Source organism: Hippopotamus amphibius, chromosome 11 (genome assembly GCF_030028045.1).
Source record: "Hippopotamus amphibius kiboko isolate mHipAmp2 chromosome 11, mHipAmp2.hap2, whole genome shotgun sequence".
Taxonomy (NCBI): Eukaryota; Metazoa; Chordata; class Mammalia; order Artiodactyla; family Hippopotamidae; genus Hippopotamus; species Hippopotamus amphibius.
In genome coordinates, this window is record NC_080196.1 from 13,049,878 (window position 1) to 13,068,209 (window position 18,332).

At 34.4% G+C, this 18,332-nt stretch overlaps 1 pseudogene; it reads left to right on the forward strand.

The window, feature by feature from the left end:
• Positions 1–16,884: 16,884 nt before the first annotated feature.
• On the forward strand, positions 16,885–18,332 carry LOC130830803 (S-formylglutathione hydrolase-like; annotated as a pseudogene).

Consider the following 18,332-nt stretch of genomic DNA (forward strand, 5'->3'; position numbering starts at 1 on the left):
GGTACAGCAATTGCCCTACCACACTTATACACTCTGACAGTGGGTTTTGGTGATATTTAGGAAATAAAACTGACTCCTAGGCAATGGGGACCAAAGCTGTCGATAAATTTTCTACCCTGAACCCAGCTCCCAGTAGAGGAATGTATATACTTTGTCCTACACCTGCCAACTTTACTGATGCTAATGTGAGCTTTCAGGCCAAAAGAGTTCCATGTTACCCTTACACAAAACTACTGTGCCATGAATTTATTTTTTAACCACGCCACTCCCCCACCAAAAATTACTTACCCCAGTATTTTCATGGCTTTATTTTTCTTGGCCAAAAAATGAGTACTGACTGCCTTGGTGTTGGTGTTGGTGTCAGTGGGCACATTGTTGTCAAGTTAGGGGAAAAAAAAACACTCAAAGGAAAAAACAGACCCATTCTGGGGTCTCATGTTGTATATGAGCAAAGAGGAATTTGTTCCTCTGTGTGTAATTGTATCATTCTAAAAATTGAGGCAAGTGGGCAGAGGTATGCCCATAGTTGATTACTGCTCTCCCTGAAGGAAAACAAACAAACAAAAACAAAAACAAACCCATTGATTTATAGCATTTGCCAATTTCTATGGTGTAAATACTTCCATCATGGTTGATTTCAATTTACCAAAATAGACCTCGCTGAATTGGGGTTGGGAAGAGATAGGCTAATAGACTGAGTCAAGCAAGCCTCTTGAATTGGAAGGAGGGGAACAAATTTAGTTGGACATTTGGAGTAAAAGAAAAATGCTTATAACATTTGACACTTACAGTGAATCCTTCCTCATTAAAGATTTTACAGAGGTATTTCAGGCTGGTTTGGGCCTGGCACGTTAAAATAAAGCTGTATTTGTTTCTTTTTCCTGACCTTTTGCCAACTATTTTGATCAGCTGTCTAAATTTGCTTTCTTACTAAAAAGTATTTTAAGAATGAGAATTGCAGCTCTTCTAATATTTATCTTGAGGTCCTTCCCATCATTGTGAAGTTTAATCTGTGTTTTCATATCAAAAAAAGAAATTTCAATGACAAAGCTATTGTGGTTGTATGAAGAAACATAATTGTATATCTTTAGAGTGATTCACATACCAGGGATACCCATTCTTCCACAATATATACATAAATAGTTTGACTTCATTCAATACAATGAAATCTATTATTTAAGGTTGATATTCTTCGGTGGAAAAGAAGTGTCAGAAATTCTTGGCTTGATATCCTAATACCCATTTCCAATCCCTCTTCCTTGTTTTCCTGAAAACTAAATGAACTCTTACCCAGATGTCCTTGTAGCTAAGCTAGAAAATTCCATGTTTAACAGGTCTGTCTAACAGGATGTAACTTGAAGCCTACTTAGAGCTTATGGGAAAAAAAGGAATGGATATAACTTTTCGCATCTTCTTCCCTCGCGCTCACTTCTTTCTGAGTTGAATGTGAATTTAATACCGCAATGGCAGGCTATATTATGAGACAACTAGCGTGAGGATGAAAGCTACCACCATAAGGATGGCAAATTGGCAAGGGAAAGAGATTAGATGAATTCTGACAACATGGTCAAACCATTGACTAAATCTGGGGTGTATACCTCTAGATGTCTTGTTATATGAGAAAACAGCCCTATCTTTTTATAGCTTCACTGAAGTGTAATTTACATACCATAAAATTCACCTGCTATAAGTATACAATTCAATGAGTTTTAGTAACTTAGTAGAGTTGTGTAATCATAACAATCCACATTTCCCCCCAAGCTCATTTTCACACATTTCCCATTTCCAGCACTGGCCCTTGACAAACACTGATCAGCTTTCTGACTATAAACTTACCTTTTCTATTCTATTTCATATAAATAGAATCATGCAATATGTAGTCTTTTGCACCTGGCTTCTTTCATGTACAATAATGTTTTTGAAGTTTATCCATGCTTTAGCATGTACCAGTGTTTTCTTCCTTTTTAATGTCAAATACTATTCTATTTGTATATCCATTTATCTATTAATTGATAATTGGGTTGTTTTCAGTTTGAAATACAAATAATGCTGAGAAGAAAACTTATGTATAAGTCTTTTTGTGGACCTAAGTTTTCATTTCTCTTGTCTAGATTCCTTGGATTAAAATATGGGGGCCATAGGGCAAGTTTATGTCTAACTTTTAAAGAAATTGCCAAACTGTTTTCCAAAGTGACTATGCCATTTTACATTCCCACGGCCAGGAGAGAATTCCAGGCTCCCCATAGCTTTGCCAATACTTGATACTGTTTGTCTTTTTGATAAGCATTCTTAGTATGTATATGATGTGTATATAAGGTGGTATCTTATTGAGGCTTTCATTTTCATTTCCCCTAATGACTAATGATGTTGAGCACTTTCTCATGTGCTTATCAGCCATTCATATGTCTTCTTTGGTAAAATGTCTATTCAAGTCTTTTGTCCATTTTTGATTTGGTTGTTTGTCTTCTTATTTTTCAATTGTTAAGATCTCTGTAGGTTCTAGATACATGTCCTTTACCAGATACATGATTTAAAGATATTTCTCTGAGTCTGAGGCTTGTCTTTTCATTTAATTAATCTTGTTTTTTTTGAAGCACAATTTTTTAATTTTAATGAAGTCCAATTTATCAATTTTTCTTTTATAGTTCATGTTTTTAGTGCCATGCCTGAATTCTTTGCTAGCCCAGGGGCACAAAGATTTGTTTTTCCTATCTGTTCTTGTAAAGATTTAACCGTTTTAGTTCTTTTAGGACTCAGATTCCTTTGGAGCTAATTTTTGAGTTTAGTGTGAAGTAAGATTTTATGTTGATTATATTATTTATTTATCCCATGTATTTCTTTTTTGCATCTGGATATCCAGTGGCCTCATCACTGTTTGTGTGAGGCGAACATGATAACCATGACACCTCGGAAACTGGGCGGCTCTTGTCACTGTTTGTTGAAAGTATCCTTTCTCTGTTTAATTGTCTTGGCACCTTTGTTGAAAACCAATTTACCATAAATCTAAGGATTTGTATCTAGACTCTCAGTTCTTTCCCAATGATCTACAACAGGGTAGCAAAGTATGGTCTGTGGGCCAAATCCAGCTCACTGCCTTTTTTGGTGTTGTTGTTGTTACACAGTTTTATTGAACACAGCCATTCCCATGTGTTTACATCTCATTTGAGCTACTTTTGCACTATGATGGCAGAGTGCCATCATTTGCAACAGAAACGAAAAAGTGTCAAATAGTTATTGTATGGCACTTTATAAAAATTATTTGCTAACCCCTGATCTATGTGTTTATCCTTATGTCAATACCAGGCACTTTGCATTTCCATATAAATTTTAGGGTCAGCTCATCAATTTCTGAAAAGTAGCATGGCCATGCTAGATTTTGATAAACATTGTGTTGAATCTATAGATCAATCTAGGGAGAACAACCATCTTGACAATATTAAGTCTTCCAATCCATGAGCATGACATCTTTCCATTAATTAGATCTTTAATTTTTCTCAGCAATGCTTTTTACTTCTCAGTTTACAAGTCTTTGATTTCTTAAATGTATTTCTAAGTATTTTATTATTTGTGATACTATTATAAATAAAATTTTCTTAATTTCATTTTCAGATTTTTTTATTGTCACTATTGTGACAGTTGTATAGATATATGGTTGATTTTTGCATATTGATTTGGCATTCTGTGAACTAGCTAAAATAGTTTATTACTTCTCTTATGGATTGTTGTAGGATTTTTTAGGATTTTCTACATACAGGCTCATGACATGCAAATAAACAGAATTTTATTTCTTCTAAACCTGGACTGGATACTTTTTTTTTTTTTAAACTTCTTACACTGACTAGAACCTTCAACCTGATTTTGAATAAACATGTTGAGAGTGGACATTGTGGCTTTTCCCTCTGATCTTTGGGGGAAAGCTTTCAGTCTTTCACCATTAAGTATGATTGTAGGTATAGATTTTTCATAGGTGTCCTTTATCAGGTTGAGGAAATTCCCTTCTATTCCTAGTTTAAGTTTTTTAAACCATAAATGGATGTTGAATTTTTTCATATGATTTCTCTGGAACAATTGAGGTAGTCATGTGAACTTGGTTCCTTATGATTCTGTTAATATAGTAGTCTATATTAATTGATCTTCAGTTATTAAACCAACATTGCATTCCTAGAACACATCACAGTTGGAGATGGTGCAGAACTCTTTATACATTCCTGAGTTATTTTTTCTAATATTTTTATTAAGCTTTTTGCATATATGTTCATGATATTGGCTAGTTTTCTTGTGAGGTTTCTGTTTTGTTATCAGGGTAATACTGGTCTCACAGAATGAGTTGAGAGGTGTTTCCTCCTCCTCTGTCTTCTAAAAGACTGTGAAAAATTGATATTACTTTTAAATACTTAAATTCACCAATGAAGCCAGCTAGACCTGAGCTTTTATTTGTAAGAGATTACTAATTATCAATTCAGTTTCTCTTCTTGTTATAGGTATATTCAGATTTTCTATTTCTTCCTGAGTCTGTTTTCATAATTTATGTCTTTCTAGGATATTTTTCTATTTCATCCAAGTTGTCTAATTTGTAACTCTAATATTGTTTATAATAGTCCTTATAATCCTTTAAACTTTGATAGGATCAGTAGTGATATCCCCTCCTTTGTTGCTGATTTTGGTAATTTGTGTCTTCTCTCTTATTTTCTTGGTCTGTCTAAGGGTTTGTTAGTTTTACTGAACTTTTGGTTTAATCTATTTTCTATATATTTTTTTTCATTTCAGTGATTTTTCATTCTAATCTTTATTTTTCCTTCCTTTTGCTTGCTGTAGGTTTAGTTTTCTTTTCGTAGTTTCTTATGTTGGATGTTTAGGTTATAGATTTGAAAAATTCATTCTGTTCTGAAATTAACACTGCTGTATATTTGATGGTGTTCCTTAATGAATTCAATTTAAAATTACCAGACCAAGCATCACTCACATGTGAAACTTATACTTCAGTGAAGTTGTTTGATAACAACTAATGTTGTTTAAATTATAAGTAAAGTCAAAATATTTTGTTCACCTCCTGCTGGCAAAAATTAAAACAAGAAATAGGATAGCACAAGCCAATTTTCAGTGGATATATTTTCTGATTTAAACTATAAGCGGAGAATCTAATAGAATTCTCTAAATGCCTTCTAAGTGATGAGTATATTCTATTAAAATCATATGAGGGCTTCCTAGGTGGCCCAGTGGTTAAGAATCTGCCTGCCAATGCAGGGGACACGGGTTTGATCCCTGCTCCAGGAAGATCCCACATGCCGCAGAGCAACTAAGCCCGTGAGCCACAACTGTTGAGCCTATGTGCCGTAACTACTGAAGCCCTTGCGCCCAAAGCCCATGCTCTGCAACAAGAGAAGCCACGGCAATGAGGAGCCTGTGCACCACAACGAAGAATAGCCCCCACTCACCATAACTAAAAGAAAGCCTGCACACAGCAAAAAAAAAAAGACCCAACACAGCCAATTAAATAAATAAATAAACCCAGTTTTAAAAATCATATGATTATAGTTTGATATCCATATTTGGTAGTACCTATCTCTTTAAAAAGACATTTTCAAAGATGAAATACATAAAATCTCATTACAGATCAGTATTAACAGATAAACATTTGCAATTGACTGTTATGATAGGAAACACTTAATTTGAACCTCAAATAAGATGGCATCCCCGCAAAAGAAAATCCTCACATTCTTATTGCTAGACTGTATTACAAAAAAGTTCTCAATTATTATAATTATATGTTGAATTTCATCAATAAAAATGTTTGAAATTTTTTCTTGTAATATAAATATGTACACAATATCCTTGATTTTGCCTCTTAGCCTGCAATACTATTTGGTTCCTTACAAAAAGTTTTCCAAATCCAACAAATTAATATCTGATATCTGCCTCGCAAATTAAAGATTTACCTTCTTTGGAAGAAGATAACATCCCCATAGCCTCTAGAATTTTTCATACATAATGTCTGGCGTTCGAAAAAAAAAGAATTACTAGCCATTCCAAGCAGTAGAACTAAACAACTAAAAACTAGGAGAAAATGCAGATGATGATAACAGAGCTGTATGTGTTCCAGATATTAGAGCTACCAAGCAAGAATTTTATTCGGGCAACAATATTTTTTTTAAAAGGTGAAAAGATGGAGAATTTCACTAGATCATTAGCATACATGAGAAAATATTCCAAACATCACAAAATCTAGAAAAAAAGCATAACATTTTTATTAATTTGTGACATGTCACCATAATGCTTTTTTCCCCAAACTTTTGAGGCTGCTTACTCTTTTATTGCCTCTTTGTATAATAACAAGTCACAATATTATTTTATATGGAGACAATAGATAAATTATTTAGTCTTTCCTCTAACATGTTGGTCATTTGCTGAATTAGTAGCAATTTGGGGTGATTTTCCTCAGAAAGCACCAGACTTTGTCAGCGTGAAGTATGTGAGATGTGCTAAAACAATCCAGTATATTGGAATACATAAAATTTGTGACATCTGACATAGACATACTCACCTTTTGGGGTAGGTTTCTGTTACAGGTTTGTGTTCTATAAATGTGGGCATTTTTGATAAATGTTATTTTATGTAATTCTCATCAGAAAAACATGCATGGTACATTTATAATTATATGCACTCTCTTATTGAGTATATTCGTGACAGAAGAGAACTCTAGTTTTCATCAGATGTCAATGAGAATCACATCTTGCATTTATAATTTTACAAATATTGTTTTGTTTGGTTTGGAAGAATTTTTCCTAGGCTATTTTCAACTCTTTACATTTCAAATTTTGTTTCTCTTCTACTATACATGTTCTTCCAGTTATGTATAAACTAATACATGTCCATGTAGTGATACAGTCTCTGGTCCTGCATCAGTGGGGAGTAGGGATATTCCTAGAATCTCTACTTATATCAGAACAGTTACCAATAACTTGACTATACATGAAAGTGACTATAAACCACATAAATATATCCTTCTAAACCTAGTTAAATGTGTCTCTAACTCAACTTCTCTTTGGCTAGATTCCAAAATTGTATGCAATCAATTCTATCACCACTCAAAGGAGGGAAGATATAATAGAGGGAAAGTTGAGTGGAAAGAGACAATGGTCTTAACTGACCACAGTTGAAAATATCTTGTTTTTGCAACATTTACAAAGATAAATTTGTAAATAAAAATAAATAAGTTTTGGACTTCCTAGGTGGCACAGTAGTTAATAATCTGTCTGCCAATGCAGGGCACATGGGTTTGAGCCCTGCTCTGGGAAAATCCCACATGCCATGGAGCAATTAAGCCCGTGCACCACAACTATTCAGCCTGTGCTCTAGAGCCCGTGAGCCACAACTGTTGAACCCATGTGCTGCAACTATTGAAGCCCATGCGTCTAGAGCCATGCTCTGCAATAAGAGAAGCCACTACAATGATAAGCCCCTGCTCTCACCAACTAGAGGAAGCCCGTGTGCAGCAATGAAGACCCAATGCAGCAAATAAATAAATAAAATAAGTAAATTTTAAAAATAGATAAATAAGTTTTTATTTACAAAAGTAAATTTCTGTATGAACACATTGCTGGGAATCACCCAGGGCTTTGGAAGGGACCTAGGCAAACAGAGTGTTGTGAAGCTTAAGCTTTATTAGCTAAAAGGATAAATGAGAAAAAAAAATTATTATGCACTGGAGATTTGGGAATTTAGAAAAATAGGGGGCAGGGGTAAGAAACTTTCCACTGTATGCCTTTTTATTTATTTGGATATTTACATACATATTAAAGTTAAAATGTTATAATTGAGGCCAAATGTTATAAACTAAAAATGAGTGGCAATGACATTGAGCACTGAATACTACCAGAAGCGTAACTTTCTTATAAAAGGAAAAAAAATCAGGAACAGACAATGATTATGAATAAACCAATGAATAAACCCCAAATGCTGAGCAAGTAGTGAGATAACTATTCCTCACCAACCCTCAGTCTCTCCCCTCTTGGAGGGCCTCCACAAATAAAATGCTAAGATGTAGCTAAGTATTGCATAATGTAATTTCATGGGTGCAAAAATCATGCTCCTATAAATTCAGGAAGTGTAGAACTCTAAAGTTGTGCTATTGCCCAACCCATGTGTGTCTACTGAGCACTTGAAATGTGGCGAGTACAAATTGAGGTGTGCTGTAAGTATAAAATACACACTATATTTAAAAGATTTATTACAAATAATCTCAACTTTTTTATAAGAAAATAATTTCTATGTTAAAATAATAGAATATATTGGGTTAAATAAATTGTATTAAAACCAATTTCACCTTTAGTATTTAAAATGTGACTACTAGAAACATTAAAATTGCATATGCGTCTCAATTTAAATATCTACTGGATAGTGCTGCTCTAAACACATTTCCCTTGCTCCTCCAGTTTGTAGGACTGCTGAGGACCTAACTTGGCATACCTATGCCATCTTTATCACTTCAAAAGAGAGAAAGTTAAATTTCAAAATATCAAGAGCTAAAAAACTCCCAGAATGAGAAAATTACATATCAATCACTACAATTGAATAGATCCATTAAAGTGTTATATAATTACATTGTTTCACAAGTTTGAAATCATCTCAAGAATTTTCTTTAAGTTAATAAGTAGTTTCTCCAAATAGTTCATTCTAGTTTTTTTTTTAATTACCAATTCACTTTATGCCTCTCTAAAATATCTTAAGTTATATAAAATGAGAAGGGTGGACTTCCATAATCTTTAAAAATAATGTTACAAGGAAAAAGCTATAAGCAAAAACAAGACACTTAAAAAAGAATTCTTCAGTAGTCAATATTATTTGTTACAGTAAATATTGTACTGCCTCATCCTTATCAGCTAGTCTACAGATCAAAACTTATGTGGGATGGTTCAACATGTGAAAATCAATTGGCATAATACAGCACATTAACTAAATGAAAGAAAAAACTATATGGTCATCAAAAGCATTTGAAAAACTTCAGCACCCTTTCATGATGAAAACACAATAAACTAGGAATGGAAGGAAACTACATCAGCACAATAAAGGTCATATATGAAAAACTAACAGCCAACATCACACTCAAGGATGAAAGACTGAAAGTGTTTCCTCTAAGGTCAGGAAGAAGCAAGGACACCCACTTCTGCCACTTCATTTTAACATAGTACTGGAATTAGGTAAGAAATTAAGTAAGAAGAAGAAATAAAACACATCCAAATTGGAAAGGAAGAGGTAAAATGATCTCTGTTCACAGATGACATGATCTCATGTGTAGAAAACCCTAAATATCACACAGATACACACAAAACTGTTAGAATTAATAAACAAATTCAGCAAAGTTGCAGGATACAAAATCAACACTCAAAAAATCAGTTGCATTTCTGTACACCAACAGTAAAGAATCTAAAAAGGCAATTAAGAAAATTTCATTTGCTGTAGCATTGATAATAATAAAATACTCAGTTATAAACTTAACCAAGGAGATGAAAATACTTGTACACTAAAAACTACAAAATATTGCTGAAAGAAATTAAAGAAGACACCAAAAAATAGTAAGATATCCTATGTTCATCGATTGGAAGAGTTAATATTGAGATGTCAATACTTCCTGAATTGATCTATAGGTTCAATGTAATCTCTATCAAATTCCCAATGATTTTTTTGCAGAAATATAAAAATTCATCCTAAAATTCATCTGGAATCTCAAGAGACCTAGAATAGTTGAAAAAAAAAATCTTGAGAAACACAATGTTGGAAGTCTCACACTTCCTGATTTCAAAACTTACTACAGGACTTGCCTGGTGGTGCAGTGGTTAAGAATCTGCCTGCCAATGCAGGGGACATGGGTTCAAGCCCTGCTCTGGGAAGATTCCACGTGCCACGGAGCAAGTAAGCCTGTGAGCCACAACAATTGAGCCCATGTGCCGCAACTACTGAAGCCCACGCACCTAGAGCCCATGTTCTGCAACAAGAGAAGTTGCTACAATGAGGAGCCCATGCACCACAATGAAGAGTAGCCCCAACTCACAGCAACTAGAGAAAGCCCGAGTGCAGCAACAAAGACTCAACGCAGCCAATAAATAAATAAAATAAATAACTTTACTAAAAAAAAAAAAATCTGCCTACCAATTCAGGGGACACGGGTTCGATCCCTGGTCTGGAAAGATCCCACCTGCCACAGAGCAATTCAGCCCCTGCCCCACAACTACTAAGCCTGTGCTCAAGAGCCTGAGAGCCACAACTACAGAGCATGCGTGCTGCAACAACTGAAGCCTGCGTGCCTAGAACCTGTGCTCTGCAACAAGAGAAGCCACCACAGTGAGAAGCCTGCACACTACAACAAAGAGTAGCTCCCACTTGCTGCAACTAGAGAAAGCATGCACACAACAACAAAGACCCAATGCAAACAAAAATAATTAATTAAAAAAACTTACTACGAAGTTATAATAAGACAATGTGATACTGGCATAAAGGTAGACATAGATACTAGTAGAATGGAACAGAGAGTCCAGAAATAAACCCTCACACATATGGTCAAATGATTTTCAACAAGAATACCAAGACTGTTCAATGGGGAAAAGATAGTCTTTTCAGAAACTGGTGCTGGGAAAGCTGGATAGCCTTTTTTTTTTTTTTTTAAATGATGTTAAACTTTTGCATTACTCCATATACAAAAATTAACTCACAGCTTGCTAATTCTAGAGTATTTTTATCAACCCCCAAAAGAAACTCCATTAACAATCATTCCCCATTTTGGTCTCCCCCTGAAAACCACCAATCTACTTTCTGGCTCTGTGGATTCCTATTCTGGACATTTCATATTAGTGAAATTATATAATATCTGGGCTTTTGTGTCTGGCTTCTTTCACTTAGCATATATTTTCAAGGTTCATCCACACTGTATGTACTTCATCTCTGAATAATATTATATTGTATGGATATACCACATTTTATTTATCCATTCATCCTTTGATAGATATTTAGGCTGTTTCCACTTTCTGGGTATTATGAATAATGTGAAGAACATTAGCAAACAAGTTTTTATGAAATTATATATTTTCATTTCTCTAGGAGTGGAGTGGCTGGGTCACATGGAGAATCTATGTTTAGAATTCTGAGGAACTACCAAACTGTTTTCCAAAGTGACTGAATCATTTTATAGTCCCAATAGAAACATACAAAAGCTCCCATTTTTGCACATCTTTACCACCACTTGTTATTGTCTGTCTTTTTTATTTAGCCATCCTTGTGGGTGTGAAGTGGTAATTTGTTGTGATTTGATTTGCATTTCCCTTTGTGGTTGTTTTGTTGGACATCTTTTCATATACCTATTGGCCATTTGTATATCTTTTTTAGAGAAATGTCTACTCAATAGGGTTATTTTGATTTTGATTTGGGTTATTTGTCTTTTTATTGTTGTCAGACTTTTTTATTGAATATAGTTGATTTACAGTGTTGCATTAATTTGTGCTGCATAGCAAAGTGATTCAGTTATATATATTCTGTTTTACATTCTTTCCCATTATGGTTTATTACAGGTTATTGAATATAGTTTCCTGCACTATACAGTAGGACCTTTTTTTTTAATCCATTCTATATATACTAGTTAGCATCTGCTAACTCAATCCATCCCCACCTCCCCTCCCCCTTGGCAACCACAAGTCTGTTCTCCATGTCTGTGAGTCTGTTTCTGTTTTGTAGATGAGTTCCTTTGTGTCATATTTTAGATTCCACATATAAGTGATATCATATGGTATTTGTCTTTCTCTTTCTGACTTACTTCACTTACTACAATAATCTCTAGTCTCATCTGTATTGCTGCAAATGGCATTACTGTATTTCGTTCATTTTTATGGCCGAGTAGTATTCCATGGTATATATGTACCACATTTTCTTTATCCATTCATCTTTTGATGGACATTTAGATTGTTTCCACGTCTTGGCTATTGTGAATAGTGCCGCTATGAACATAGGGGTGCATGTATCTTTTTGAATGATAGTTTTGTCCAGATATATGCCCAGGAGTGGGATTGCTGGATCATATAGTGACTCTATTTTTAGGTTTTTGAAGAACCTCCATACTGTTTTCCATAGTGTTTTCCAACTTATATTCCCACCAGCAGTGTAGATGAGTTCCCTTTTCTCCACATCCTCTGCAGCATTTGTTATTTGTGAACTTCAGACTTCTTTATATATCTAGATACCAGACTTTTATTAGATATATGAGTTGCAAATATATTCTATTCTTTGAGTTTTTTCACTTTCTCAATAGCGTTCTTTGAAGCACAAAATGTTTGGATTTTGATGAAGTTTAATTTCTTTTTCTTGTTTTCTTTCTTTCTTTCTTTCTTTCTTTCTTTCTTTCTTTCTTTCTTTCTCTTTCTTTCTTTCTTTCTCTTTCTTTCTTTTTTTGTTGCTTGTGCTTTTGGTGTCATACCTAAGAAAACACTGCTTGAAGTCTTAAAGATTTACCTATGCTTTCTTTTAATATTTTATAGTTTTAGATCTTATGTTTAGGTCTTTGATCTATTTTGAGTTGATTTTTGTATATTGTGTGAAGTAGAGGTCCAAATTCATTCTTTTGCATATGTTTATCCAGTTTCCTAGTAGTATCCAGTTTCAAGTTTGTTGGAAAGACTTTCTATTCTATCATCGATCTATATATCTAGCCTTATGCCAGTACCATACTATCTTGATTTCTGTCACTTTTTAGTAAGTATTGAAATCAAGAAGTGTGAAAACTCCAGCCTTGTGATTTTTAAGATTGTTTTAGCTATTCTGAATCCTTTGCAATTCCATATGTATTTTAGTATCAGCCTGTCAATTTCTAAAAAGAAGACAGTCAGGATTCCAATAGGGATTATGTTGAATCCATAGATTTAACTGGGGAAATTACCATCTTGGCAATATTAAGTTTTTTTAATCCATGAATATGGAATATGATTTCATTTACTTAGATAATCTAATTTCTTTCAGTAACGGTTTATAGTTTTCAGTGTACAAATCTTTTACTTTTGTTAAATTTACTTCTAAATATTTTGTGTTTGATGCTATTTTAAATAGAATTGTTTCCTTCATTTTATTTCCAGATTTCCCATTAGTAGAAATAAAATAGATGTTTTTGTATGTTCATACTGTATCCTTCAACCTTGTTGAACTCATTTATTAGCTCTAATCATTTTTCTGTGTGTATTTCTTAGGATTTTCTATACACATAATTATGTCATCTTCAAATAGATATATTTTTACTACTTATTTTTCAATCTAGATTTTTTAAATTGCCTTATTGCTCTGATTTTAACCTTCACTATAATGTTGAACAGAAATGGTCATAACAGACATCTTTGTTTCTTTCTAATCTTAGAGAGAAAGCTTTCTGTCTTTCATCACTAAATATAATGTAAGCTGTGGTTTCTTGTAGATGCCCTTTATCAAGTTGAGGAAGTTCCCTTCTATTCCTAGTTTGTTGTATGTTTTTAGTATATGGGGAGTTGGATTTAGACAAATGCTTTTCCTGCATCTGTGGAAAGGATCATGTGCTTTTTCTCCTTTGCTCTATTTACATGGTATATTACATTGATTTTCTTATGTTGAACCAAGCTTGCATTCCTGGAATACATCATCCAAGGTTATGCATGTTGTTGGATACACTTTACTTTTTTGTAGTTGTTGGGGATTTTTAAAATCTATATTCACAAGGGATATCGGTCTATAGTTTTCTTATTTGGGGGATTTTTGTCTGCTGTTGGTGTCAGGTTAATACTGACTTCACAGAAGGAGTTGAGAAGTATTCTCTCCCCACTCTATTTTCTAAAAGAGTTTGTGAAGAATTTGTGTTATTTGTTTTTGTATTGATATGTATTTAAACTATTTGGTAAAATTAATCATTGAAGCCACCAGAAATTAAACTTAATTTTCAGAGTTCTGAAATATTTTGTTCTGAAAAATTTTCAGATGTTCACATGGCTTTTATGGAGGAGAGGATTTTTGGAGGTCCTACTCTGCCATTGCCACTGACATTCATTTCATTTCATTTCTTATTATACTACATAATCAGTTAACCAATGTCAAGTGTTTCAATTAGAAACCCACATTTCACATATTTAGTTCTAGATTTACTCCTCAAGTTCCTAAAATATCATCCAAACCTCCTCAGCACTAAGCTGACAAATGGACAGTCCCTAGATATGGAGGTTTTCTCAAATGGAAATTTCTTTCTAGATTAAATTTATTGAATCTTAAAGTGTGGTGACCCTTTGCTAAAGGTGTTACTTTTGTTATTTTTCATTTGAAAACAAATTTTAAAACTATAAAACTATAAAATATGAGATGATATTAATATCATCACTGTTTATGTGATAGTCATTTCACTACTTTCTAGTTACGTTGTTTTTTTTTTAAACAGAACTTCACAGTGGAGCTGAATTTAACAATCTGCTTATCAATTTAGGGTCACCAATCAATGATCTAATCCATACTTATTGACAGTAAGATAAAGCACAGATGGACATTAAAATTTAAATATTCCTGAGTGACATCATGCATTCCCTTGATATAGACATCTATCTTTCTTCCATTTGGTTGACCTCAGCAGTCTGAGTTTTAGCCTTCATCTCTCTGGCTTCCATTGCTGCAAAGTCTTCTCCCTGAATAAGACATGTACAAGCCAAATCTCTGAGCTTACTCACAGTGGGAAAGGCATAGCTGTTCTGGAAAGGAGTTCTGATTCTGAGCTAAGATATAACCATATTTAACCTCTCAGTTTACCATTCTATTTTCTTCTTTTCTGAGTTCTTTTTACCTACTGTCACCATTTTCTAACAATTCACTTCCCATGACTCCCTATAAGTTGAATTCTACCACCTGCTCATCTCACCTTTGACAGTGAATAATTAAAAGTGACCTATTAATTAACAGATCACAGGACTTATTTTCCACTCAGCCCTCATCCTTCTGAAATATTCTCTTGTGAAGCAATGTACTCTTTTATCCTTTATTGGGTTAGTTCAGTTGTAGGAACACTTGTGTAACTTTCTCATTCTGAAAGTTGCTCTAAGTTACTGTGGACAACTTCTTTATCCCTTGAAATTCTTTCTTTGGTTCCTATAATGCTGCTCTTTCCTGTTTGTTTTGTTTGTTTGTTTGTTTAACTTTGTGTTTCCTCTTTCTTATCCTCTTTGACCTTCCAAGTTTGAACGAGGGGCTTCCCCGAGGTTGAGTTCTCAATTATTTACCTTTCCTCCCTTCATGCTTGAAGAGATCGTTGACCCCGGAAACCCAGATTTCAGAGATCTTAAATGGTGTTATGTTAATTACCATTTCTTCAGCAATGGCCAAGGGATCTCTATTTCTGTTCCAGAACCCTCTCCTCAGCTCAGACGCACACAAACTGCCTATTAGACCTTGGCTATGCTTCACTCACCACAAATTCAACAGGTCTAAACGTCAGCTCATCACTTTAACTTCTCCTCCACTGATCCCACCTTACCCCAAAGAGTTCCCCTTTCACTTTTCTATTTCTGTAAATGGTGTCACAATTTTCTCAATTCTTCAGATTTCAGAACTGGAAAAAATTGTGTGTGTGCATTTTAATCTCTCTAGCCACTTGCCTTCTATACATAGATGTTTTAGTCATTTCTTGATTTTTCTTTCAAAGTTTCTTTCCTTGTTCACATTTTTGGTGGATGACTGTCAGTAGCTATTAAAAATTGGGGTGTGCATATTCTTGGACTCAAGAATTATATTTTAAAGAATTCATCATACAGCTTTACTTGAACAGCTGCAGAAATATTTATACGTATAGGTATGCTTATTTCAACATTGTTGAAAGAGGAAAAAATTTGAAAACAAATTAAATGTCTGCCACTCGATGACTGGTACTGTATATACCAATATAATACATCTATTCTGTTACATGAAAAAAAGCAAGTGGCAAGATTAAGTTTATACTATTATTTCATTTTGTAAAACAGCAAAGGGATGCACAAATACACACACTTATATACACATAAGCACTTTTTGTAAATTATTTTTCTCCATTTAAATAATTAAAGTATAATTTACATACAGTAAAATTCATTCTTTTTTAGGGTATAGTACTGAGTATTTTGACAAATGCACAAAATTGTGTAGTCGTCTGACAATCAAGATACAGAACAGTTCTGTCACTTCAAAACTCCTCTGTGCCACTTTATAAGTCTACCCCAGCCCTCGCCTGCAGTCCCTGGCTTCTATTGATGTGGGTTTTGTCCCATATAGTTTCCCTTTACCAGAATGTCATGTAAATGGAATTGTATAGTATACAGTCTCTTGAACCTGGCTTCTTTAGGCTGGCATAGCATATTTAGATGTAACCCTCTTGTAAGGTATATCGGTCGTTTTTTTCCTTGTATTTCTCAGTAGTATTTCATTACATAGATAGAACACAGTTTGTTTATCCGTTCTGCAGTTGAGGAACATTTGGGTTATTTCCAGATTTTGACAATTAATGAATAAAGCCAATATAAACATTCATACATAGGTGTTTGTGTAAACTTAAGTTTTTGTGTCACTTGGGTGAATCTCTAGGAGTAGGGATGATGGGTCATACTGTATGTTTAACTGTATAAGAAATCACACTTCTTTCTAAACCGCTGTGCCATTTTGTTTCCCCATGACCAACGCATGGGGATTCTAGTAGGTCCACGTCTTTGCCGGGACTTAGTGGTGTCAGTTTTTTATTTTTATTATGTTAGCCCTTTAAAAGAGTAGTATCTCATTGTAGTTTTACTTTATACTTTCTTAATGGCTGATATTGAGCACCTTTACCTGTGTTTATTTATGTATAGGCATTTTTGAGAAATACACACACTTACACACTTAAACATGGTTATATTCAGTGCCACAGCAGGAAGGATTTGTAGTAGCTGGAGGTAGGAAAAGACTTTTACATTTCACATTCTACTCTTTATATACTATTTAAATTTTGTCGAGCATGTTTATTTGAAATTTTTTTAAACAAGTGAATTTTTTAAAAGTTCTCTTCTTTATCTGAAACCATCTGTGTGCTTTATTAATCCTTTAATGGGGCTTCACATGTAAAATATAAAGATATTTTTCTCCTATATCCTACCGCACAGCCAAAAACTATACTATCCAGAATGGCAGCTACTAGCTCATGTGGCTATTGAGCCCTTTTAATGTGTCCTGAATTGTTCGCTTTAATTAATACCCCCTTTAAGTGAGCTGAATTGTTCACTTTAATTAATAAAAACTATAATAGCCACCTGTGTCTAGTGGCTACCATATTGGACAGAACAACTCTACAACACTTGTTGCTAGAAATCTGTTTCATATTCATTCTTTCCCTGTCTGATTGCTATTTTGATTTTTCAGCCCTCACCAAAGGAAGACTGATAAAGATGATTCCTGGCAGTGGTAGTGGAGACTTCTGCTCTGGGAGATGAAGCGGGAGGGGAGGGGGAGGGGAGCACACCTGAACTTTTCAGATCACACTTAGATGCATACCTCCATCATTACAGAAGGTTCTTTTGGGCAGCACTGTTCTCTAGAGGGTTGCTGAAGGTGTTTGAACATGACAGGTTTGAACTAACGTGCAAAATGAAATTTGCTGCCTGCTTACTTCCAAAGCCAGGAACTGGAGGAGTTATTGAACTGTACTGGCTGCCTGTTTTAAAATACACAGAGCAAATGCTACAATGAATCAGCCGTCCTCAAGCAGGCTCAAAACACAGCCTGGGCATCATTGCTCCAGACACCAGGGGAAGATGAGATCTGGGACCTTGGCACTCGGGCTGGATTTTATGTGGATAGTTGAAAAACTATCTACAGAATGTACTCTTACATAATGAATAAGCTTCCCTCACTGATAAATGCCAATTTTCCAGTGGACCATGGAAAATTGGCTATTTTTGGTCACTCAGTGGGAGGCCGTGGGGCTCTTATTTGTGCTTTGAAGAACCCTGGAAAATGCAAATCTGTGTCAGCATTTGCTCCAATTTGCAACCAGTTCTCTGTCTTTGGGTAGGTGGGGAGGCAAAAATCTCTCAGTGGATATTTGAAATCAGATCGAAATAAAGAAAAGCTTATGACGCTGCTGTCCTTAGTTTTATTCCGGTTCTGGTTAGACATGGTCAAGGAGATGTTGACTAAACATTTCAGCCACACAGCTACTTCCTGACATCAGTTGTTTTTCGATTACAAGAGGGTTATAATTATAGTTACTTTTCTTTGCCATCTTTTTTAATAACCACATCAGACTTCAAGAAGAATTCCCAAATACAGGAAAAATCAGGCACCAGAATCTTTTCTGA